The sequence below is a fragment of the Oncorhynchus nerka genome, linkage group LG27, assembly GCF_034236695.1.
Source record: "Oncorhynchus nerka isolate Pitt River linkage group LG27, Oner_Uvic_2.0, whole genome shotgun sequence".
NCBI lineage: Eukaryota > Metazoa > Chordata > Actinopteri > Salmoniformes > Salmonidae > Oncorhynchus > Oncorhynchus nerka.
In genome coordinates, this window is record NC_088422.1 from 54,193,226 (window position 1) to 54,219,430 (window position 26,205).

Here is a 26,205-nt window from a genome sequence, read left to right on the forward strand (position 1 = left end):
AAAAGTATATTCATTGACACCTGCTCAATGAACATCTCATTCCAAAATCATGTTGGTCCCCCCTGTGCTGATCCAGGCAGGTAGCCTAGTGGTTAGAGCGTTGGGCCAGTAACTGAAAGCTTGACAAGGTAAAACATTTGTTGTTCTGCCCCTGAACAAGGAAGTTAACCCACTGTTCCTAGGCCGTCAATGTAAATAAGAATTTGTTCTTAACTGACTTGCCTAGTTAAATAAAGGTTAAATAAAAACAGCCTCCACTCTTCTGGGAAGGCTTTCCACTAGTAGTTGGAACATTGCTGTGGGGACTTGCTTCCATTCAGCCACAAGAGCATTAGTGAGGTCGGGCACTGATGTTGGGCGATTAGGCCTGGCCTGCAGTTGGCATTCCAATTCATTGCAAAGGTTTTTGATGGAGTTGGGGGTCAGTCAAGTTCTTTCACCCCGAGCTTGACAAACCTTTTCTGTATGGACCTTGCTTTGTGCATGTGGGAATTGTCATGCTGTTACAGGACAGGGCCTTCCCCAAACTGTTGCCACAAAGTTGGACGCACAGAATCGTTTAGAATGTCATTTTATGCAGTAGAGTTATGATTTCCCTTCACTTGAACTAAGGGGCCTAGCCTGAACCATGAAAAATAGCCCCAGACCATTATTCCTCCTCCACAAAACTTTGCAGTTGGCACTATGCATTGGGGGCAGATAGTGTTCTCCTGGCATCTGCCAAACCCAGATTAATCCGTCGGACTACCAGATGGTGAAGCACTCCAGAGAACGCGTTTCCACTGCTCCAGAGTCCAATGGCGGTGAGCTTTACACCACTCCAGCCAACGCATGGTGATCTTTTGCTTGTGTGTGGCTGCTGGGCCATGGAAACCCATTTCATGAAGCTCCCAATTAACAGTTTGGAACTCGGTAGTGAGCTATGCACTTCAGCACTCTGTGAGCTTTTTGGCCTACCACTTCAAGACTGAGCTGTTGTTGCTCCTAGCAGTTTCCATTTCACAAAAACAGCACTTTCCGTTGATCGGGGCAGCTCTAGCACAGCAGGACATTTACAAACTGTCTTGGTGGAAAGGTGGCATCCTATGATGGTGCCATGTTGAAAGTAACTGAGCTCTTCAGTATGGGCCATTCTACTGCCAATGTTTGTCTATCGGGATTGCATGGCTGTGTGCTCGATTGGCTGAAATAGCCAAATCACATACTTTTGGACATGTACTAGACCAGCAGCTGAAAGGGTGATCACATGCGATCCCCTCAGTTTAATATGTGACTTAAGAGACCAACACAGTCAACTATGTGTGACTGAATGTGACAGTGTTCAGTGTCGGAGTGTGCCATTGATGATCCTGTCACATCTTGGGAATAGAGACATGAGGGTTATAATTAACCCTTAAAGAGAAGAGCTAGTCCCTATTGTTCCATATTCTAATAATATTCTGACAAGGGTTGGAAAGACTGGCTTAATCATTATTTATTTTTATGATTTATGAGTGGGCCAGATTGGTAGGGCATACCGCTTTAGAAATTCCCATTTTTTACTTTCACATATTTTTTTGCATGCTTATCTGATTTGGAGGAGGTTTCAGGGAGTTTCTATTTAATACCTACACATTTTTGCTATGTTGCTTCCACCTACTCAATCCTCACATTTCTCCAAAAAGATATAGAGCTAGAGGTCGATTTGGAATTGGGCATGACTGTGTGAGCAGCCCCAGAGGCTCTGCATGCTTGCTTAACCCTTTTTCATAGTATACAGATGATACAGTATATAAGAGTAATAGTCAGATATAATATAATGTCATGGTATACATCTTACTGTGTGAGTAGCTCCAGAAGCTGTGTGTGCCCTCTGTTGTGTGCTAGCTGCAGTGGGGTGACCCCCTCCTCGTTGGGCAGAGTCACTGCCATCAGTCCTCCCGGCTGGCACAGCAGCAGCTCAGCCAGACAACACAGACCCCAGCGCACAGCCAAGTGAAGAGGGGATTCTCTGGGACGCAACTCTGTGGAAAAAGGTAGAGATGGAAGAGGTGTGAGGCGGAGGGGAGAGAGAGAGATAATATGCACATAATATGACATTTGAAATGTCTTTATTCTTTTGGAAGTGAGTGTAATATTTACTGGTAATTTGAATTGTTTATTTCACTTGTGTTTATTATATACTTCACTTTCGTTGGCAATGTAAACATATGTTTCCCATGCCAATAAAGCCCTTGAATTACATTTAATTGAGAGAGAGAGAGAGGGGGGGAGATGGAAGAGGAGTGAGAAGGTGGGGAAAGAGAGATGGAGCATGCAAGGGAGAGAGAGAGGGTGTAAGTGAGAGAGAGAGAGAGAGAGAGAGCAAAGAGATGGATAGAGGGTGTAAGGGAGAGAGAGAGAGCTTTGTAACTTCAATTAGCCTCAATAACCAACATCCAGTGATAAGACCAGGAGGGATTTATTAGAGACCCACTTCCAACACTGCTGTTTGTCCCAATGATCTCCTCTGCTAAACTGTACATCTCTGCTCTACTAACCTAGTTAACGCAATTTACAGTTTACCCTAATAAAGGCCCACTAACATACTGCCTGACTGGCACCAAACAAGATGGCGCCGGAGGGTAGGGCTGCCGTCTCATCGGCTTTTAACCAACCATGCTATTTTGTTTGTTTTTTCGCGCTGTTCGTAACTTGTTTTGTACATAATGTTGCTGCTACCGTCTTATCACCGAAAAAATATTCTGGACATCAGAACTGGGATTACTCACCTCAAACTGGATGAGGAGTTATTTTTCAATTAGTTAGACGTGAGGGATATACTACAGACAACCGACCAGACCCAGATCCCTGTGATTCGCTGGAAAAGGAAATGTAGGTTTCGCGGAAAGAGATAAGGATGCCTTTTGAGGATCAGGCGACGAGTGGCTAATCTGCCCTTGCCTTCCGTGCTGATGGCTAATGTTCAATCGCTAGAAAATTAATGGGACGAACTAAAAGCACATATATCCTACCAATGGGACATTAACCTCTTGAAACTTTTCATTTTTGGAAAAATAACATTCCCAAAGTAAACAGGCTATTTTGTCAGGACAAGATGCTAGAATATGCATATAATTGACATCTTAGGATAGAAAACACTCTAAAATTGTATTGTATTGTCTGTGAGTACAACAGAACTGATATTGCAGGCGAAAGCCTGAGAAAAATTTAATCAGGAAGGGACTCTTATTTAGAAAGCTCTGCGTTCCTATGCGTCCCTATTGAGCAGTGAATGGGATATCAACCAGATTCTTTTTTCTATGGCTTCCCTAATGTGTCTAGTGTCACAATACATAGTTTCAGGCTTTTATTTTGAAAAATGAGCCTGAACGACAACATTGCGTCAGTGGTCAGCTGGTGGTCTCAGAGTGATTTGTGCGTAATTGTTTCCATTGTTTCTCTCTTTCCTACTAAGAAGCCAACTGTCCCGGTTGATATATTATCGAATAGATATTTGAAAAACACCTTGAGGATTGATTATAAAAAACGTTTGCCATGTTTTTGTCGATATTATGGATCTAATTTGTAATATTTTTTCGGCGTTTCCTCAATTACCTCGACACCGGTGCCCCCAGCACATTGACACATTGACTCTGTACCAGTACCCCCCATATATAGCCCCTGCTATTGTTATTTACTGCTGCTCTTTAATTATATGTTTTTCTTATCGGGATTTTCTAAAAACTTCATTGTTGGTTAAAGGCTTGCAAGTAAGCATTTCACTGTAAGTTGAACCTGTTGTATTCAGCACATGTGACAAATAAAATGTGATTTGATATGGTCCCATAACCCTACAACTGTTACTCTCCCTGGTAACACCACCGGTTGTTTGCATGAAGCTGGTACCTCAAAGGTGGTCTCAAGTCGAGGGGATAACTTTACAATATCCACTTTTTATGTTTGGAAACAACAGACAAACTATGATTTAGCTGTGAACCTCTACCACTGATTCTATATTCACTTATGCCTAATATACCCTAAATATTCAAACAGAGGGTAAGTGGGGTTTTCATATTCTGCTCACAGTGGTAATAGGCTGATGTCATAGGCCATGTTACCCAATTAGATCACTTAACTGTGGAAATTAATGGAAAGACATTTGTGTCGTTTTGCTATGAAACAGACTGCCATAACTACATTATCGCCTTAATGAGATTTGTCATTTACATTAGAGGTCTACACACACCCACGTGAAATACACACACACAGAGACAAATACACACGCAGGCGCACACGCACATGTTTATTTAACCCTGCCTATACCCTAGAGCTACTTCCAGTCTGTGAAGCTCTCCTAATCAAATAACACGCTGGTTAATTGGCATTGATGAATTTAACAGAGCTCCACGTGTCATGTAGCCATGGCCACTTCCGACTGCTGGACAGCAAGCATGCAAAAATGAACTGAATGACAGAGGAAAGAGAGAAGGGATGGAAGGGGATAAAGAAAAGGGATGGAAGGAGGAAAGAAAAGTTGAAGAGTTCACCTTCTTTGGAGTCTTGGACACGGTTGAGACAAAACAATGAGAAGAACTACTAGAATTCTGTCCAACTTTTCACTCATCCAAAATAATCCCACACAAGAATTCTTATGTAGCATGTGTGGATACATCTGAAACGCCATACTTGTAAATTATTTTCTTTATTGTATGCTTTAACTTAGACCTAGCAGTCAGCTCTCTATGTTGATGCTTGTATTGTACGACAGCAATAAAAATGTCACATGAAACTTAGACCTAGTAGTTGTATCATGTAAAGAAACCCACTCTCACCCTCTCCAGATGGACTAGCCAGTACATTCCAGCTGTGGGGGATATCCAAGTTGGCCATGGCCAGGGCCACACGGCGGTCCATTGCCCAGCGAGAGCTCTCCTCGCTTAGGCAGAAGCGGCTGCTAAGCTCCCTGTGGTCGCTGGAGCTCAGGCGGTGACCGTGGGTTACTAGGTGCTCAGCCAGATCCTGTGGGTAGGGTTGGGACAACAATATCAAATCAATCTTTATTTACACTGAACAAAAATACAACATGCAACAATTTCAAATATTTTACTGAGTTATATTTCATATAAGGAAATCCGTCATTTGAAATGAATTCATTAGATCCCAATCTATGATTTCTACATGACTGGGTCACAGATACCTTAACATAAGTTGGGGGTGTGGATCAGAAAACTAGTCAGTATCTAGTGTGACCACCATTTGCCTCCTGCAGCATGACACTTCTCCTTCGCATCGAGTTGATCTTGTGGCCTGTGGAATATTGCCCCACTCCTCCTCAATTGCTGTGCGAAGTTGCTGGATACTGGTGAGAACTGGAACACCATGTTGTACAAGTAAATCCAGATCATCCTAAACATACTCAGGTCTGGCAGGTCTGGTGAGAATGCTGGCCATGGAAGAACTGGGACATTTTCAGCTTTTAGGAATTGTGTCCATGCATTATCATGCTGAAACATGAGTTGATGGCAGCGGATGAATGGCACGACAATGAGCCTCAAGAGATTGTCACGGTATCTCTGTGCATTCATATTGCCACTGATAAAATGCCATTGTGTTCGTTGTCCCTAGCTTTTGCCTACCCATACCATAACCCCACCACCACCACCATCAGGCACTCTGTTCACAACATTGAATATGCTCGCCCACACGACGCCATACATGCTTTCTGCCATCTGCCCGGCACAGTTGAAACTTGGATTATTCCTTGAAGAGCACACTTCTCCAGGGTGCCAGTGGCCATCGAAGGTCATTTGACACTGAAGTTGGTTACGGCGCCATCTGCGGTCCGGTCAAGACCCTGGTGAGGAGACAGGTAAGCTTCTCGAGATGGTTTCTGACAGTTTGTTCAGAAATTCTTTGCCTGTACAAACCCACAGTTTCATCAGCTTTTCAGGTGGCTTGTTTCATGTGGTCTGCAGTTGTGAGGCCGGTTGGACATACTGCCAAATTCTCTAAAATGACGTTGGAGGTGTTTTATGGTAGAGAAATTAACATTCAATTCTCTGGCAACAGCTCTGGCGGACATTCCTGCAGTCAGCATGCGGACGTCAGGCATCTGTGGCATTGTGTTGTATGACAAAACTGCACATTTTAGAGTGGCCTTTTATTTTCCCCAGCACAAGGTGCACATGTGCAATGATCATGCTGTTTAATCCTTTTGTTGAAATGCCACACATGTCAGGTGGATGGATTATCTTAGCAAAGAAGAAATACTCACTAACAGGAATATAAACAAGTTTGTGCACAACATTTTTGAGAAATAAACTTTTGGTGCATATGGAACATTTCTGGTATATTTTATTTCTTCACATGTTGCGTTTATATTTTTGTGAAATAGCACATTTCATACAATAGTAGCAGTGCAAAGTGCTTCACATACAATATTATATAATGATCATATTATTCCACCATAGCTGCTTTTATCACCATACAGGTTTTGTGTTTGTGTGTGTAGCAATGTGCGTGTAGCAATGTCTCACCTGAGGATACATTTTTTTCAGCAATCTATTTCCTGTGTTTCAGGGGTGCAAAATACACTTGTCACTGTATCTCGCAAAGTTGACTGTTTTGATTGATTGATTGCGACTCCTTCACACTCTTGCTTGTGCTGGTCGTTTTTACCTATTTACATTACGACCGTCTAAATGTTTGTAACGACCTGTCAACACAAACCGGTAATGGCTGAAATGGGCTCAATTGGATATAGTGTCTTTCTGTTGAATCTACAGTACCAGTCAAAAGTTTGGACAGACAGATTCTCTCAACCAGCTTCACCTGGAATTATTTCCCAACAGTCTTGAAGGAGTTCCTACATATGCTGAGCACTTGTTGGCTGATTTTCCATCACCCTGCGGTCCAGCTCGTCCCAAACTATCTCTGTTGGGTTGAGGTCGGGTGATTGTGGAGGCCAGGTCATCTGATGCAGCACTCCATTCTCCTCAGCACTCCATTCTCCAGCCTGGAGGTGTGTTGGGTCATTGTCCTGTTGAAAAACAAATGATAGTCCCGCTAAGCGCAAACCAGATGGGATGGCTTATTGCTGCAGAATGCTGTGGTAGCCATGCTGGTTAAGTGTGCATTGAATTCTAAATAAATCACTGACAGTGTCACCAACAAAGCACCCACACACCACCGCACCTCCTCTTCCATGGTGGGAACTTATATGTGGAGATCATCCACATCTCACAAAGACACGGCATTTGGAACCAAAAATCAAATATTTGCACACATTTTTATTTTTTTATTTTTTTTATTTCACTTTTATTTAACCAGGTAGGCAAGTTGAGAACAAGTTCTCATTTACAATTGCAACCTGGCCAAGATAAAGCAAAGCAGTTCGACACATCAGTCCAAAAGGACAGATTTCCACTGGTCTAATGTCCATTGTTCCTTTTTCTTGGCCCAAGCAAGTGTCTTCTTCTTATTGGTGTCCGTTAGTTGTGGTTTCTTTGCAGCAATTCGACCATGAAAGCCTGATTCATGCAGTCTCATCTGAACAGTTCATGTTGAGATGTGTCTGTTACTTGAACTCTGAAATATTTATTTGGGCTACAATTTCGGAGGATCGTAACTCTAATGAACTTATTCTCTGCGTCAGTGGGTAACTCTGGGTCTTCCTTTCCTGTGGTAGTCCTCATTAGAGCTAGTTTCTTCATAGCACTTGATGGTTTTTGCGACTGCTATTGAAGAAACTTTTAAGTTCTTGACATTTTCCAGATTGACTGACCTTCATGTCTTCAAGTAATGATGGACTGTCATTTCTCTTCGCTTATTTGAGCTGTTCTTGACATTATATAGACTGGGTATTTTAGGAAATAGGGCTATATTCTGTATACCATTCCTACCTTGTCACAACACAACTGATTGGCTCAAACGCATTAAGAAGGAAATAAATTACCAAAATGTATTTTTAACAAAGCACACCTGTTCATTGAAATGCATTCCAGGTGACTACCTCATGAAGCTGGTTGAGAGAATGCCAAGAGTGTGCAAAGCTGTCATCAAGGCAAAGGGTGGCTATTTGAAGAATCTCAAATATATTTAGATTGTTTAACACTTTTTGGTTACTACATGATTCCATATGTGTTATTTCATAATTTGGGTGTCTTCACTATTATTCTACAATATATAAATAAATAAAAACCCTTGAATGAGTAGGTGTGTCAAAAATTTTGCCTGATGCTGTATATGAATGCTAAAGTTTTGTTGGGATTTAACGCACTGTCTCGACAATTACATCACAAGAAAGATAACTTTATTTTGATCAGTGTTCATTTTTTTTGTGGAATTGAAAAAACAAATAATTTAATACAGTTGAAATGTTTACAAATTGAAATGAAAGAAACTTCCAAAAAGGAACACTCGCATTATAGTGATATTATGCCTGATCTCGCAAACAATGTAAGGTGTGTTTAGATAGATATAATCGAGAGCCAAGCGCGTAGATTTTTTTATCTGATGGTATCCTGCCATTGACCCACTTGATGAAATACGCAAGAGAAATTGACAACAACAGAAATTAATGATGCAGTCTAGATAGTGCAAGTGAGTCCAGGTAGGGTAGACAGAGTAAAGGCGCCCGCATACTAGGTTCCGTTTGCTCCTAACAGAACTCGCTTGGCTAAGCGAATTTCTGTGCCTGGGAAATACTCCTTTAAAACCTTTTTTCTGCAGTGGGCTAAATCAGGGTCCCACAGAGTGTTTCTTGGTAGTCTTAAACAAATCTACTTTGAAACAAAAGAATACACCTCACACACATGGTTATGGGCATAAAACAATAAGACACCTGTACCATGTCAGATATATAGTTGAAATGTATTCAATTTTGCATCCCACTTTTATGAAACCATTTCACATACAGTAGAAACACTGGATTGTCAGTGTTAAAAAAAAACAAGGAAAAGTTGATTAAACATGAAATTATGAAAAATATGAATAACTTTTCACCCATAAGGCCACTCGAGGGTGATTTGCTAACATGACTGCAGGAAATGGCTCCAAGAAAATGAAAAACATGAAGAAAAACCCCCCGCAATATTATGGTATGTCCCTCTTGAGACGATGTAGCAACAACATAGCCAGTATACACTTCCTCAAAATAGTCTGAATTAGTCTCAGCTAAATCAAGAAATCTGTAATTCATTCAAGTTTTTGCATAGGTCTTAGTAGTGCAATTTTACATCTAACTGAGGTTTTTGGTGAAGTATTTCTCAAGTAAAAAAATGTGCATGAAAACTAGTCTCTCGTTGATTGATCTCTCGTTGACAAACACTTAATTGAAGAATCCTGTCCACAGTTCCCACCACTACAAAATCAAATCAAATTTAATTTGTCACATACATGTGTTTGCAAATGTTATGTAGCGAAATGCTTGTACTAGGAGTAGTACTGTTGACCAATCACCGGTGACGGTGCACAGACTCAAGCTGCCGAACTTCGACTTGCCTCAAGAAAAAAATGTTGTGTGCGCGACCAGCCGGAAAAAAACCTGCCGAACACCAAAACGAACAAATACGTCACAAAATGTAATCATAATATAAGCGACTAGGAAGCATGTGACAGGCTTCAGTGTTTGGTGTTTTGTTCCGCCCCTCTATGTTAATTGATTCATCTATGCAAATACACACCGTATGTTTATGCAAATTGTGCACCTATAATTGTCTATATTTTTACACACACACAAACATACCTGGTACAATAAGAAAATGTATATACAGTATGAGTACATTCTACAAAAAACAATAGTGACATTTTACCTGAAATGTAATACCTGAATTCCCACCAAAATCCCTGAACTTCATTCATTATTTCTCCGAGCCATTAAAATGTTTTATGTGCTTCAATTCAGTCAATTGACTGGATAATAAAAGTTGATCATTTCTACAAAATTCAGTTTGGAGTATCTTCATCCAAATGTTCCAACCGTTGCATTTATTATAATTGTTTTTAAAACCTTTTAAAAATTTCAATGACTGTTGCTAGTGTGTGTTTGTGTAACTGTGTATGTTTGTGCACATGCTCGAGTGTGTGTGTGTGTGTGCCAACCCTACCTGGGCGTCGTCCTGGACGTACTTGAGCCTGGACCCTCCCACACAGGTAAAAGGTGTGGTCTCTGAGTAGATGTAAGCACAGACTGAGACAGTCTCAGCCAGGTTATGACCTACAAAACAATGGTGAAGTTTCTTGTTTTTCCTCCCCAATCCTAACCTTAACCATTAGTAGGGAAATGCTAAACTGATCAGTGTCTAGGGACAACTTTACTCTACACCGTTTCTCTCACCAGGCACGATGAAGCAGAGCATGACATCGTTCTGGGCTCTGATCACATGGGCAAGCGTAGAACCTTCTAGAACGATGAAGATCTCTGCCTCCTTTGGCAAGGGGTCTGGGGCCTGCAGCAATGCAAACACCTTGGCCTGCCCCTGAGGGGAGGGGTAAGGGAGACAAAGGGGGGTTGGAGGTGGGGAGAGGAGAGGAGAGGTTGAAGAGAAAGAAGGGAGAAAGATAGAGACAGCGAGACAGGTATTTGATATGATCAAATTACAGTTAGGATGATCTAGTAAAGATATACACTAAATCCTACCTCAGCAAACTCTATGAAGACATCTTTCCCCCCCCAACTCAATAAAAAGAGGAATGTTCCAGTCTCTGATCTACCCTGATCTTCACAGGCCAAAACACAATAAGACCACTGATCTGGGAGCTGTGCGCCAAATAACTAGAGATGTGTACACTTTCACATTAGACCTTAGATTGATGTGAATGGTATATTTGCATGAAAATTCAAGTTATCTCCATCTCTCTCAAGTTTCGAGTCATTCTTTGAGACCTATAAGACAAATGGAGAGCAACTGTTTTGGGCTTGGTTGTCTTCCATTCTTGTCAGGATAGCTCCTGGATTTAAAGTTGCATGAGATACAGTATAATGGTGAATTGAAGAGGTAGACAAAAGGGGCCCCTTTTGTCTACCTCTTGTCCCTGTATCTCTCTCACTGGGGAATCACCGTATCTGTTTCTGTTCCACTCCAGCTGACCTGGTCTCCCACCATCATAACACAGGCACTCACAGCTGTCATTCCCTCCACCAAACTCTCTCACACACTCTCCTGTCCAACACTGTCTGTCTATCCTAAAAACCAGACTATAAACCCAATTTTTACATCAAACAATCTCATTTGTGCCCTCAACATAAACCCAGCCTAACCTATAGGACACCAGGTGCAGAAGTCTCAAAGGTGGAACTCTGGGGGTGTGAAACCATAGATCGGGAGGGAAGCGTGCTGAGGGTGCTGCAGCAACCCCTAAAGAATCCCACAAAATAACATATACAGTTGAAGTAGGAAGTTTACATACATTTTAGCCAAATACATTTAAACTCAGTTTTTCTTACTTGTGTCATGCATTACTTGTGTCATGCACAAAGTAAATGCCCAAAACTATAGTTTGTTAACAAGACATTCGTGGAGTAGTAGAAAAACGAGTTTCAACGACTCCAACCTAAGTGTATGTAAACTTCCGACTTCAACTGTATATACATATACAGAACCAGTCAAAGTTTGGACACACCTACTCATTCAAGAGTTTCTCTTTATTATTTTACTATTTTCTACATTGTAGAATAACAGTGAAGACTTCAACACTATGAAATAACACGTGAAATAATGTAGTAAGCAAAAAAGTGTTAAACAAATCCAAATGTATTTCATATTTGAGATTCTTCAAATTAGCCACTCTTAATGACAGTTTTGCATAATTCAAATCACATAGATGGCTTAGGCTGTAACATGATAGCAACCAAAGCCCATGTACTGTATCTTCAAAATGCTTTAACTGCTTTATTATCCAAATGTAAAAGCATATACAGTACTGTATTTCTTCAGCATCTTTTTGCTTTCGTTAATAAAATAATGCTAAAAATACTCTTTCAAATGCACAAGGTCATGTTGTACAGTGCCATTATGGCTATTAGCAGGGCTATATTTTGGCCTTTATGGGCGGCACACAATTGGCCCAGCGTTTCTCTGCCCCTAAAAACAGAACTAAATATTTTGACCTTTGCAAATATTATTCTTGCCTTTATTCAGATTGCAGTTGCTCTCTTTTATTTAAAAAAACAAACAAATAACCTCCAAAATATCATTATATATTATCAAGTTGATGACACAGTCATATAGCCGGCACCTACATAAAGCTGAGTGACTCACTCATTCATGGCTTTGGATCAAAATAAATAAGTACCAACATTCTTTCTGATATTCTTGAATAAATACATGTTTTGGTTATCCTGATCTGGACACCATGTACAGAATCATAATTGACCATTATGAGCTATTAGCAGGACAATAAACCTTTACCAACACCTCTCTGTATTTTGATCATTTGTGGATGGGGCCTCCCCAGTGGCACAGCTGTCTAAGTCACTGCATCGCAATGCAAAATGCGTTGCTACAGATACCCATGCTGGCCGCCACTGGGAGACCCATGAGGCAGCTTTTGGTTTTAATTTAGAATCCTCCAATCCGCTATATGTAATTATTGGTGGAGAGTCACATTATATTGTTTCGATATACTGTAGGCCAACCGTAGGCGACATGAGTCTCACTAGTGTTGAGTAATGTGCTGTTAAGTGGTGTATGTCTTATTTATTTTAAAGAGCATATTGAAGTTAGAAGCAATTGGATTTGAAGCAATAGCCTACAACCATTTTAGCACTGTTTTGCGCTGCTCTGAGACAAGCATGGGGACTGGTCTTGATAAATCAATTAGATTTTTACTTTCACTGAATCTCTGTTTGGGTATTGGTTAGACTATAACTAGAAAATTAAGGTGTAGAAATGATATGCTCAAGGACAGCCAACTCCTTCCTCCCCGTCGGGGAATTTAACCCCGGTCTCCCACATGCCTGCATTCTCTAGCACAGCCACTATTGAAGGCATAAGGTGAATAAGGCATAAGGTGTCATAAGGTGAATGCACCAATTTGTAAGTCGCTCTGGATAAGAGCGTCTGCTAAATGACTTAAATGTAAATGTAAATGTAATGAAGGCTATCAAATGCTTCTCAAAGATGCCCTCTGGTGGTCAAACTAGCACTAACTAGCATTAATGGTACCAGTGGTTCAAACTTAAATAACGTGCCATAGAATTCTGCAGCACCATTCAAACTGCGTCGCAGTATGCTGCAACTTTTAAAGGACGAACCACTGTAGGCTCCAAAATATAACTTTCATCTTCAAATGACCATACATTGTTGGTTCATTCACTTTACTCAGTCTCAGAAATCTACAAAAGGCTCTAGAACCAAAACGATCATGATTAGACTGATGTTACACCCAATGGCACTCTATTCCCTATATAGGGCACTACCATAGGGATTTGGTCAAAAGTAGTGCACTGTGTAGGGAATAGGGTGCCTTTTGGGAGACGGCTGAGGCTTAAGCTAAGCTAATAGACAAATTTGATCATTTGTTCAAAGTGACCAAAAACAAAAAACGACTTTTCAAATCATTACCAGAATAAAGTGCTTTTCTTCGTCATGTAAGTTTACTAGCAAATAAAACACACCTTAGTAAATAAATTATTAACTTTTTTAAATGAACTTTTCGAATAGTTACATTAAAGTCAGTGTGTTGATATACTATAAATATTCTGTACAATAGAATGTAATGTTTACAAGGGATGTTAAAAATCATTCTTGAGCTAAGAAACAATACATAAAATATCTCCAGCGCTGAGGATTGCAATAAAAATCTATTGAATTTTAGCTTATCAATGAGTTGAAAGCTAGAATGTTGCATTAAATATTGCAAATGCAAGTTTGGAAATAAGAAGTCTGAGTCTGACAGTAGTTATACTGTATGCAGTGAAGTCCTCAACCCCTCACCTTTCTTTGACCTTACTCAGGGAGATACGAGAGGTCTGCATTCAATCAATATACCCTTACCTTTCTATCAATATTCCATGACTATTTCCTCAACATACCCATATCTTTGCTCTCATGAAGGGTTGCAATGAAAATGAATTCAGCAGATCTTGAAGGGCAGTGGATGTTAAAAAAAGCGCTTCTTTATTCATAAAAACCAACACGTTTCGGCCAACACGTTAAACCTTTATTTAAGAAGGCAAGCCTTCATCACGGTTTTTCTTGAAGACGGCTTCGAAAACATAGTTTTTTATCGCTATAGAAGCATTGTTTTATGAACTTCCACTAGCTTCAAAGACTTTCCTTTTCAGTTTGCTCCTCAGTCCGTGGATAACAAGGTAGCGGCAATGATCACTTCCCTCTCACAAAGGGTTAAACGCTTGAGACAAAACTTTAAACATATCAGTTTTACTAAATGGATTCCAAAATAATACATCTCCACATAACGCACTACTTTTGACCAGAGCTATATGGGCCCAGGTCAAAAGTAGTGCATTATTTAGGAAGCCATTTGGGACGAAAACATAAACTTGTGTATGGTGATAAACATCATCCCAGCCTCAGACCTTCTCAAAACCTGCCAAAGTCACAGAGGGAGGAGAGGAGACCCACTCTTTCTTCTCTCATTGTTCACTCCAATACAAACCATTTTGTGGTGGACTTAGAAAATATAACAATAGACGGGAATTCTAGTTCGAATCCATGTCCCGGCCGTCTGCAATTTTAGCTGGAACCAGCTCTGAATATTTAAAAAAAATGGTGGTGGAACACAACTCAATAATGGGACATACTCACATACAGAGGCACCTCTCTTCTGCTCAACTCCATCCCCACAGAATCTGACGAGAGAGAGAGAGAAACACACACACACACTTTACATACGTTTGCATATAGTAGAAATAGTCGGAATGTGAATTTTAGACCTGAATGTCCAACCATTCGGGAGATATAGGTTGTCAAAGTTGATAAGTTTTGCATAGCCCATCCCATCACTTGTTCAAATCAACATGAGTGAGGTCAAAAAGGTGATTGATTTCATGTGGAACAACACACAGACAATTAGAAACACATCCCACTATATCATACAGAAAATAGATGTGGAATTGTAGATGTACAACATCAATATACATTTCTGTTAAAATATGAGGGCAATTTCAGTATTATGGACATTACTGAATAGTTAGGCTGAATATAGTATACAAGGTCAGGCACCACACTCTAACATGTAATTTTTTCCGCTTTATATGCAGTTCCTGTCAAAGGTTTGGACAACCTACTCATTCAATGTTTTTTCTTAATAAAAAAAAAACTATTTTCCACATTGTAAAATAACACGTGGAATAATGTAGTAACAAATAAAGTGTTGAACAAATCAAAATATATTTTATATTTGAGATTCTTCAAAGTAGCCACCCTTTGCCTTGATGACAGCTTTGCACACTCGTGGCATTCTCTCAACCAGCTTATTGAAGTAATCACCTGGAATGCATTTAAATTAACAGGTGTGCCTAGTTAAAAGTTAATTTGTGGAATTTATTTCCTTCTTAATGCATTTGAGCCAATCAGTTGTGTTGTTTTAATTTGATATATTTTTATTTTACCTTTTATTTAACTAGGCAAGTCAGTTAAGAACAAATTCTTATTTTCAATGACGGCCTAGGAACAGTGAGTTAACTGCCTGTTCAGGGGCAGAACGACTTGTCAACTCAGGGATTTGAACTTGCAACCTTGTGACAAGGTAGGGATGGTATACAGATGATAGCCCTATTTGGTAAATGACCAAGTCCATATTATGGCAAGAACTGCTCAAATAAGCAAAGAAAAATGACAATCCATCATTACTTTAAGAAATGAAGCTCAGTCAATCCGGAAAATGTCAAGAACTTTGAACGTTTCTTCAAGTGCAGTCGAAAAAAACATCTAGGGCTATGATGAAACTGTCTCTATTGAGGATCGCCACAGGAAAGGAAGACCCAGAGTTAGAGTTAACTGCACCTCAAATTGCAGCCCAAATAAATAAATGACTTCAGAGTTCAAGTAACAGACACATCTCAACATCAACTGTTCAGAGGAGACTGCATGAAACAGGCCTTCGTGTTCGAATTGCTGCAAAGAAACCACTACTAAAGGACACCAATAATTAGAAGAGACTTGCTTGGGCCAAGAAACATGAGCAACTGGTGGAAATCTTTTCTTTGGTCTGAGGATTCCAAATTTGAGATTTTTGGTTCCAACCACCATGTCTTTGTGAGACTCAGAGTAGGTGAATGGATGCTCTCCATATGTGTGGTTCCCATCGTGAATTATGGAGGAGGAGGTGTGATGGTGTTGGGGTGCTTTGCTGGTGACACTGTCTGCTTTATTTAGAATTCAAGGCACACTTTACCAGCATGGCTACCACAGTATTCAACAGTGATACACCATCTCATCTGGTTTGTGCTTAGTGGGACTATCATTTGTTTTCAACAGGACAAGACCCAACACACCTCCAGGCTGTGTAAGGGCTATTTGACCAAGAAGGAGAGTGATGGAGTGCTGCATCAGATGACTTGGACTCCACAATCACCCGACCTAAACCCAATTGAGATGGTTTGGGATGAGTTGAAACGCAGAGTGAAGGAAAAGCAGCCAACAAGTGCTCAGCATGTGGGAATTCCTTCAAGAATGTTTGAAAATAATTCCAGGTGTGGCTGGTTGAGAGAATGCCAAGAGTGTGCAAAGCTGTCATCAAGGACGAAGTTGGCTATGTGGAAGAAACTCAGATATAAAACACTTTTTTGATACTACATTATTCCATATGTGTAATTTCATAGTTTTGATGTCTTCACTATTATTCTACAATGTAGAAAATAGTAAAAAATTAAGAAAAACCCTTGAATGGTAGGTGTGTCCAAATTTTTTGACTGGTACTGTATATCAAAATTAAGCTTTATCAGTTGAATGTAGACACAAATACATATATATAAAAAATATTACAATCTTTCTGAAATACTGTAACAAAATATGCAAATGAGACAATATGCTTGTGCTTACACGGCCAATCCACTTTTCTGAATATTTGGTATGATTTCATTTAAAAAAAGACTACAGAAGGGTGTACTCAGTGATATAGTGGGTTCTATACACAGGTGTATGCCGTATCCACACTTTTTGTCCAGTGGGCATTGCATATAAAATATATAACGCAACATGTAAAGTGATTGTTCCCATGTTTCATGAGCTGAAATAAAAGATCCCAGAAATGTTCCATAAGCACAAAAAGCTCTAACATCGCTGTTAGAGAGCATTTCTCCTTTCCCAAGTTTCATGACTGTCCTGTGAGGATCAGAGTGGGTCAGATCAGCTTGGCAATGACTGACAATAACCAGACCCTCTCTCGCCCGGAAAGGGGGGGGAGTTTTGACACCTCCACCCCGGTCATAAATTTAAGCAGTAGAGAACTTTTCCCTCTACCCGTTTCAACCAAAGGAATGCATTTGTCTCCAGAGACTGTTGACCGCCCAAAACTCTAAAAGTAGAAAATGGAACACGAATTCTAACATGTGGAATGTGGGAAATGATCAGTGGAGACTATGGAAAACTAATGTCATATTGTTTTTCATTTTGTAATGTTATTAAAAAACTCATTACCATAAATACAATAAGCAACGTTAACTATTCACCATGAAAATCATGAAAATCGCAAATGAATAATTTTTTTGTAATGACGTTGCGTTTTGGAAAGCGTTTTGGAAAGCTGTTTTTTTTCTGGATCAGACGGGCTTTATAAATGGACATTTTGGGTATACATGGACGGAATTAATCGAAAAAAAAGAACCAATTGTGATGTTTATGGGACATATTGGAGTGCCAACAAAGAAGCTCGTCGAAGGTAATGCATGTTTTATATTTTATTTCAGCGTTTTGTGTAGCGCCGGCTACGCTAATTCTTTTGTTTACGTCTCGTTCAGGTATTTCGGGGGGGTGCATGCTATCAGATAATAGCTTCTCATGCTTTCGCCGAAAAGCATTTAAAAAATCTGACATGTTGGCTGGATTCACAACGAGTGTAGCTTTAATTGAGTACCCCGCATGTGTGATTTAATGAAAGTTTGAGTTTTATCGAGTACTATTTGAATTTGGCGCTATGCATTTCCCCAGGCTATTGGCCAGGAGAGACGCTAGCGTCTCAGTAGCCGTAAGAGGGTCAGATATCGAGAATAAGTGAGACTATCCTACAACGCTCATCACCAATGCGAACCGTTGACATGGCTGGTTATCTTCCAGAGTGAACAACATTAGCCTTGCCCTATTAAAAACACTCACAAAATTTGAGTTTGCTATTCAGAAGAAGCATTGCCTGATGAGAACCATGCTTGGAACAAAAGAGATCTCAGAAGACCTAAGATTAAGAAGTGTTTACTTGCATAATGCTGGAAAGGGTTACAAAAGTATCTCTAAAAGCCTTGATGTTCATCAGTCCATGGTAAGACAATTATCTATAAAAATGGATAATGTTTAGCACTGTTGCTACTCTCCCTAGGAGTGGCCGTTCCACAGCACTACTGCCAAAATATTCTGTGGACAGATGAAACTACAGTTGAGATGTTTCGAAGTAACACACAACACTGTGTGGAAAAAAAAGGCACACCAACATCAAAACCGCATCCCAACTGTAAAGTATGGTGGAGGGAGCATCATGGTTTGGGGCTGCTTTGCTGCCTTAGTGCCCGGACAGCTTGCTATCAACGACTGATATCATCAACGGAAAAATGAATTCCCAAGTTTATCAAGCCATTTTGCAGGAGAATGTTAGAGTATCTGTCCGTCAATTGAAGCTCAACAGAAGTTGGGTGATGCAACAGGACAACAACCCAAAACACAGAAGTAAATCAACAACAGAATGGCTTCAACAGAAGAAAATACGCCTTCTGGAGTGGCCCATTAAGAGTCCTGACCTCAACCCGATTGAGATGTTGTGGCATGACCTCAAGAGAGCAGGTCACACCAGACATCCCAAGAATATTGAGTAACTGAAACAATTTTGTAAAGAGGAATGGTCCAATATTCCTCCTGACCGTTATGCAGGTCTGATCCACAACTACAGAAAATGTTTGTTTGAGGTTATTGCTGCCAAAGGAGGGTCAACCAGTTATTAACTCCAAGGGTTCACAGACTTGTTTACACAGTGGATTCAGTAAAACGTATAATTGTGTGTTGTGAGTTTAAGCGGACTGCTTTTGTCTATTGTTGTGACCTAGATGAAGTTCAGATCAAATTGTATTACCAATTTATGCAGTAATCCAGGTATTTCCAAAGGCTTCACATACTTTTTCTTGCCACTGTACAGTCATGGCCAAAAGTTTTGAGAATGACACAAATATACATTTTCAAAGTCTGCTGCCTCAGTTTGTATGATGGCAATTTGCATATAGTGCAGAATGTTACAAATAGTGATCAGATGAATTGCACTTAATTGCCAAGTCCCTCTTTGCCATGCAAATTAACTGAATCCCAAAAAACATGTCCACTGCATTTCAGCCCTGCCACAAAAGGACCAGCTGACATCATGTCAGAGATTCTCTCGTTAACACAGGTGTGAGTGTTGATGAGGACAAGGCTGGAGATCACTCTGTCATGCTGATTGAGTTCAAATAACAGACTGGAAGCTTCAAAAGGAACGTGATGCTTGGAATCATTGTTCTTCCTCTGTCAAACATGGTTACCTGCAAGGAAACACGTGCCGTTGTCATTGTTTTGCACAAAAAGGGCTTCACAGGCAAAGATATTGCTGCCAGTAAGATTGCACCTAAATCAACCATTTATCGGATCATCAAGAACTTCAAGGAGACAGTCTCCTAAAGTTGATTCAGCTGCGGGATCGGGGCACCACCAGTACAGAGCTTGCTCAGGAATGGCAGCAGGCAAGTGTGAGTGCATCTGCATGCACAGTGAGGGGAAAACGTTTGGAGGACGGCCTGGTGTCAAGAAGGGCAGCAAAGAAGCTACCTCTCCAGAAAAAACATCAGGGACAGACTGATATTCTGCAAATGTACATGGACTGGACTGCTGATAACTGGAAAGTCATTTTCTCTGATGAATCCCCTTTCGGGGCATCCAGAAAAAAGCTTGTCTGGAGAAGACAAGGTGAGCGCTACCATCAGTCCTGTGTCATGCCAACAGTAAAGCATCCTGAGACCATTCATGTGTGGGGTTAATTCTCAGCCAAGGGAGTGGGCTCACTCACAATTTTGCCTAAGAACACAGCCATGAATAAAGAATGGTAACAACACATCTTCCGAGAGCAACTTCTCCCAACCATCCAGGAACAGTTTGGTGACGAACAATGCCTTTTCCAGCATGATGGAGCACCTTGCCATAAGGCAAAAGTGATAAATAAGTGGCTCGGGGAACAAACAAAAAAATCTATATTTTGGGTCCATGGCCCGGAAACTCCCCGGACCTTAATCCCATTGAGAACTTGTGGTCAATCCTCAAGACGCAGGTGGACAAACAAAACCCCACAAATTCTGACAAACTCCAAGCATTGATTATGCAAGAATGGGCTGCCATCAGTCAGGGTCTTGACCAGACTGCAGTTTGGCATCGTAACCAACTTCAGTGGGCAAATGCTCATCTTCACTGGCACACTCTTCACAGATTAATCCTTGTTTCAACTTTACATGGCAGATGACAGACAGCGTGTATGGGGTTGTGTGGAAGAGCTGTTTGCCAATGTCAACGTTGTGAACAGAGTTCCCCATGGTGGCGGTATGTTATAAGCTACGGACAATAAACACAATTGCATTTTATCGATGGCAATTTGAATGAACAGAGATACCGTGACAAGATCCTGAGGCCTATTCATCTGCCGCCATCACCTCATGTTTCAGCATGATAATGCGTGGCCCCATGTCGTGCATTACACAATTCCTGGAAGCTGAAAATGTCCCAGTTCTCACCAGACACGTCACCCATTGAGTATGTTTGGGATGCTCTGGATCGATAGCATATTCCAATTCCTGCCAATATCCAGCAACATTGCACAGCCATTGAAGAGGAGTGTGACAACATTCCTCAGTCCACAATCAACAACCTGATCAACTCTATGTGAAGGAGATGTGTTGCGCTGCATGAGGCAAATGGTGGTCACACCAGATACTGACTGGTTTTCTGATACACAGCCTTACCTTTTTTTAAGGTACACTATGTATACAAAAGTATGTGGATACCCCTTCAAATTAGTGGATTTGATAGATTGCCACCTTTCCAGTCAGTTCTTCAAATTTCTGCCCTGCTAAAGTTTCCCTGGTCAACTATAAGTTCTGTTATTGTGAAAGGGAAACGTCAATGAGCAACAACGGCACAGCCGCAAAGTGGTAAGCCATACAAGCTCACATAACTGGCCCGTCGAGTGCTGAAGTGCGTAGCGCATAAAAATGGTCTGAACTCAGTTGCAACACTCACTACAGAGTAGTGACTGCCTCTAGAAGCATCTTCAGCAGAAGAACTGTTCGTTGGGAGCTTCATGAAATGGGTTTCCATGGCCAACCAGCCGCACACAAGCCTAAGATCACCATGCGCACTTGGTTTTACAGTGTATTGTACACTTGGATATGGCAACATTCAGTATAAAGCAAACCACTGTCTTTCTGATTCACCAATATATTTAGTTCGTAAAGGCTCTCCAAAGCAGATTTTTCTTAACCCTAAATAATATACAAAATCAGAGTATTTTTAAATATACCAATTGGTGCTGAAAATGAGATAACTGTGTTTATTTAACTTTGTCAAAGTAACAAAATAACTAGAGTCTTACAATGATGGTGAAACTTGGGAGTATTTTTTGGGAGGGGGCTAGTGGGTTAATATCTTCCTAGAAGTCACAGAAGGTGCACGCAGGGCACTCAGAAGTCTTTTTTCATATTGAAAATCTGATTTATAGAGATGTCCATGTAGTCTATATTAAAGGGCACTTCATTTCATATAACAGGCTTTTAAAATTCTATATTAGTGCATAATTTCTACTAAACATATCAAAGGGATTCAAAAGCATCTAATGGAATGACCCAGTACATGTTAGTTCTGCTGTTGGACGTTGGTTGCAATGCTCTCGTCAAGTTTGTCACAACATGACCAATAACGTATCATATTTGTAGTCGTTTTAATAGCCATTTAAATGCATGTTAATGCTTTTGGTATGTATCAAGTACAATAAAAACATTATTTTGAGAAAATATATTGAACCGGTGACAGCCTATTGGAATACTTGGAGGCGTGGATTGTTTGGAGCTAGGCTTTGTCTTATACCTTTTTGCCATTCCTTGAGAAGGATTGTCATGCAAGTTAATGTGTGTTCTGTGAATAAAGGTTAAGATTGCAGAAATGGCACTGTACAGTCTTAATGAGACATAAGTGAACATGATAACAAAGAGCCTACTAAAGTTTCACTGTTAAGACAGTCACCATTGCACTACTATATGATTTGGCACATTGTTTTATATTTAAATGCTTGTAGGAATATATTTGTAAAACATTTTTACCAACACACATATATATATGCATTTAACATAGAGTACATTCGGAAATAATTCAGACCCCTTGACATTTTCCACATTTTGTTACAGCCTTATTCTAAAATTGACTAAATCACCCCCCCCCCCCCTCAATCTACACACAATACCGCAAAAACAGTTTTAATATTTTTGGCAAAACAATATATAGAAAAAATAAATTACATTTACATAAATATTCAGACCTTTTAATCAGTACTTTCTTGAAACAGCTTTGGCAGAGATTAGCCTCAAGTCCTCTTGGGTATGAAGCTACAAGTTTCTTCCATTCATCTCTGCAGATCCTCTCAAACTCAGGTTGGATGGGGAGTGCTGCTGCAAAGCTATTTTCCATTCTCCCCAGCAATGTTCGATCGAATTCAAGTCCGGGCTCTGGCTGGGCCACTCAAGGACATTGAGACTTGTCCCGAAGCCACTCCTGTGTTGTCTTGGCTGTGTGATTAGGGTCTTTGCCCCATTGGAAGGTGAACCTTTGCCCCAGTCGGAGGTCCTGAGCAGGTTTTCATCAAGCATCTTGCTGAAATTTGCTCCGTTCATCTTTCCCTTGATCCCGACTATTTTTCCAGTCCCTGCCGCTGAAAAACAGGCCCACAGTATGATGCTGCCACCCCCATGCTTCACTGTAGGGATGGTGCCAGGTTGCCTCCAGACGTGACACAAGGCATTCAGGCCAAAGAGTTCAATTTTTGATTCATCACACCAGAGAATCATCTCTTTTCTCATGGTCTGAGAGTCCTTTAGGTGCTGTCATGTGCCTTTTACTGAGGAGTGGCAACTGTCTGGCCACTCTACCATAAATGCCTGAATGGTGGAGTACTGCAGAGATGGTTGTCCTTCTGGAAGGTTATCCCATCTCCACAGAGAAACTCTGGAGCTCTGTCAGAGTGACCATCGGGTTCTTTGTCACCTCCCTGACTAAAGCCGTTCTCCCCCAATTGTTCAGTTTGGCCAGGTGGCCAGCTCTAGTTCTGGTGGTTCCAAACTTCTTCCATTTAAGAATGATGGACAGCGCAATTGAACAAACACCACCTCTTCCTTCCTAATATGACCTGTGTTCTTGGGGACCTTCAACACTTCAGACATTTTTTGGTACCCTTCTCCAGATCTGTGCCTCTACACAATCATGTCTCGGAGCTCTACAGACAATTCCTTCGACTGCATGGCTTGGTTTTTGCTCTGACATGCATTTCTTCTATGAGATTTTTTTTTACCCATTTTCTATGATATCCCATTGGTAGTTACAGTTTTGTCAACCAGTTTCCCTATATCAATGACTTCTGACCAATATTTCATTTTCTCTATCTAGGTTAGATCAACAACAGGATCTGGGAGTAACCATGGAGTAACATCCCCTATCACCACAGAAGGGCCAGCTTCCAACTCACTCAAACCGCTCTCATCAGCAAGCTTGCCAACTGTCCTACCAAAACCACTGCCTTGTCTACTAGTATAGTGCCTTGCAAAAGTATTCATCCCCCTTGATGTTAGTACTATTTTTGTTGCATTACAACTTGTAATTTCAATTGATTTTTATTTGGATATCATTTAATGGACATACAAAATAGTCCAAATTGGTGAAGTGATATTAAAAAAATAACATTTTTTTAAAAGTGGTGCGTGCATATGTATTCACCCCCTTTTCTTTGAAGCCCTTACATTTTTTTTTTTTTTTTTTTTTTTCACCTTTATTTAACCAGGTAGGTTAGTTAAGAGTAAGTTCTCATTTGCAAATGCGACCTGGCCAAGATACCGCAAAGCAGTTTGACACATTCAACAGAGTTACACATGGAATAAACAAACATGCAGTCAATAATAGGGTAGAAAAGGTCTATATGCCTCATGTGTAAATGAGGTAGGATAATGGAGGTAAGGCAATAAATAGGCCATGGTGGCGAAGTAATTACAATATAGCAATTAAAACACTGGAATGGTAGATGTGCAGAAGATTAATGTGCAAGTAGAGATACTGGGATGTAAATGAGCAAGAAAAATAAGTAAATAAATAACAGTATGGGGATGAGGTAGTTGGAGGGGATATTTACAAAGGGCTATGTACGGGTGCAGTGGTCTGTGAGCTGCTCTGACAGCTGGTGCCTAAAGTTAGTGAGGGAGATATGAGTCTCCAGCTTCAGTGATTTTTGCAGTTCGTTCTAGTCATTGGCAGCAGAGAACTTGAAGGAAAGGCAGCCAAAGGAAGAATTGGCTTTGGGTGTGGGTGTGGGTGGGTGTTGCTTTGGTGACCAAAGCAACAAGAGCAACATCATTGATGTATACAGAGAAGAGAGTCGGCCTGAGAATTGAACCCTGTGGCACCCCCATAGAGACTACCAGAGATCCAGACAACAGGCCCTCCGATTTGACACACTGAACTCTATCAGAGAAGTCTGTTGAGTCTGCCGATAAAAATGTGGTGATTGACAGAGTCGAAAGTCGTGGCCAGGTCGATGAATATGGCTGCACATTAATGTCTCTTATCAATGGCGGTTATGATATCGTTTAGGACCTTGAGCATGGCTGAGGTGCACCCATGACCAGCTCTGAAACCAAATTGCATAGCGGAGAAGGTACGGTGGGATTCAAAATGGTCGGTGATCTGCTTGTTAACTTGGCTTTCGAAGACCTTCGAAAGGAAAGGTAGAATAGATATAGGTCTGTAGCAGATTCAGATTTTGCAGCTCTTTCAGAACATCAGCTATCTGGATTTGGGTGAAGGAGAAATGGGGGAGTCTTGGAAAAGTTGCTGTGGAGGGTGGAGAGCTGTTGATCGTGGTAGGGGTAGCCAGGTGGAAAGCACGGCCAGCCGTAGAAAAACGCTTATTGAAATTCTCCACAGAGCTGGGATTACGGAAGAGTGGCCAGGAAAATGCCATTGCTTAACTTCTTATGGTATAGGGGACGGTTGCGTCCCACTTGGGCAAAAAACAGGGAAAATGCAGCGCAGCAAATAAAAAAATAAAAAAGATATAAAAATCTAACTTTCATTAAATCACACATGTAAGATACTCAATTAAAGCTACACTCGTTGTGAATCCAGCCAACATGTCAGATTTTTAATTCCGATTAATTCCGTCCATATATATCCAAATGTCCATTTATTTGACGCGTTTGATCCAGAAAAAAACTGCTTTCAAAAAACGCAACGTCACTACAAAATATTTCAAAAGTTGCCTATAAACTTTGCCAAAAAATGTCAAACTACTTTTGTAATACAACTTTAGGTATTTATAAACGTTAATACATCGATCAAATTGTAGACTGGTCTGTGTTCAATACAGGAAGACAACAAACCAACGCTACTTTTCATGTCTTGCGCACTCTCAAGTGTGTTACCCAGTTCCTAGATGGCCTACTTCTTCATTGCACAAATGAATAACCTCAACCAAATTCCAAAGACTGGTGACATCCAGTGGAAGCGGTAGGAACTGAAAACAGGTTCCTAAGAAATATCATTTGCCAATGAGACAGAGACCAAAAAAAAAATTCTGAAAGGGTAGTCCTCAGGGTTTTGCCTGCTACATAAGTTCTGTTATACTCACAGACATGATTCAAACAATTTTAGAAACTTCAGAGTGTTTCTATCCAAATCCACTAATAATATGCATAATATTTGAAATTGGGCACGCTATTTATCCAAAAGCAAAAATGCTGCCCCCTATACCTTCACTGCAGCCGAGGTGTGTAAGACATTTAAACGTGTTAACCCTCGCAAGGCTGCA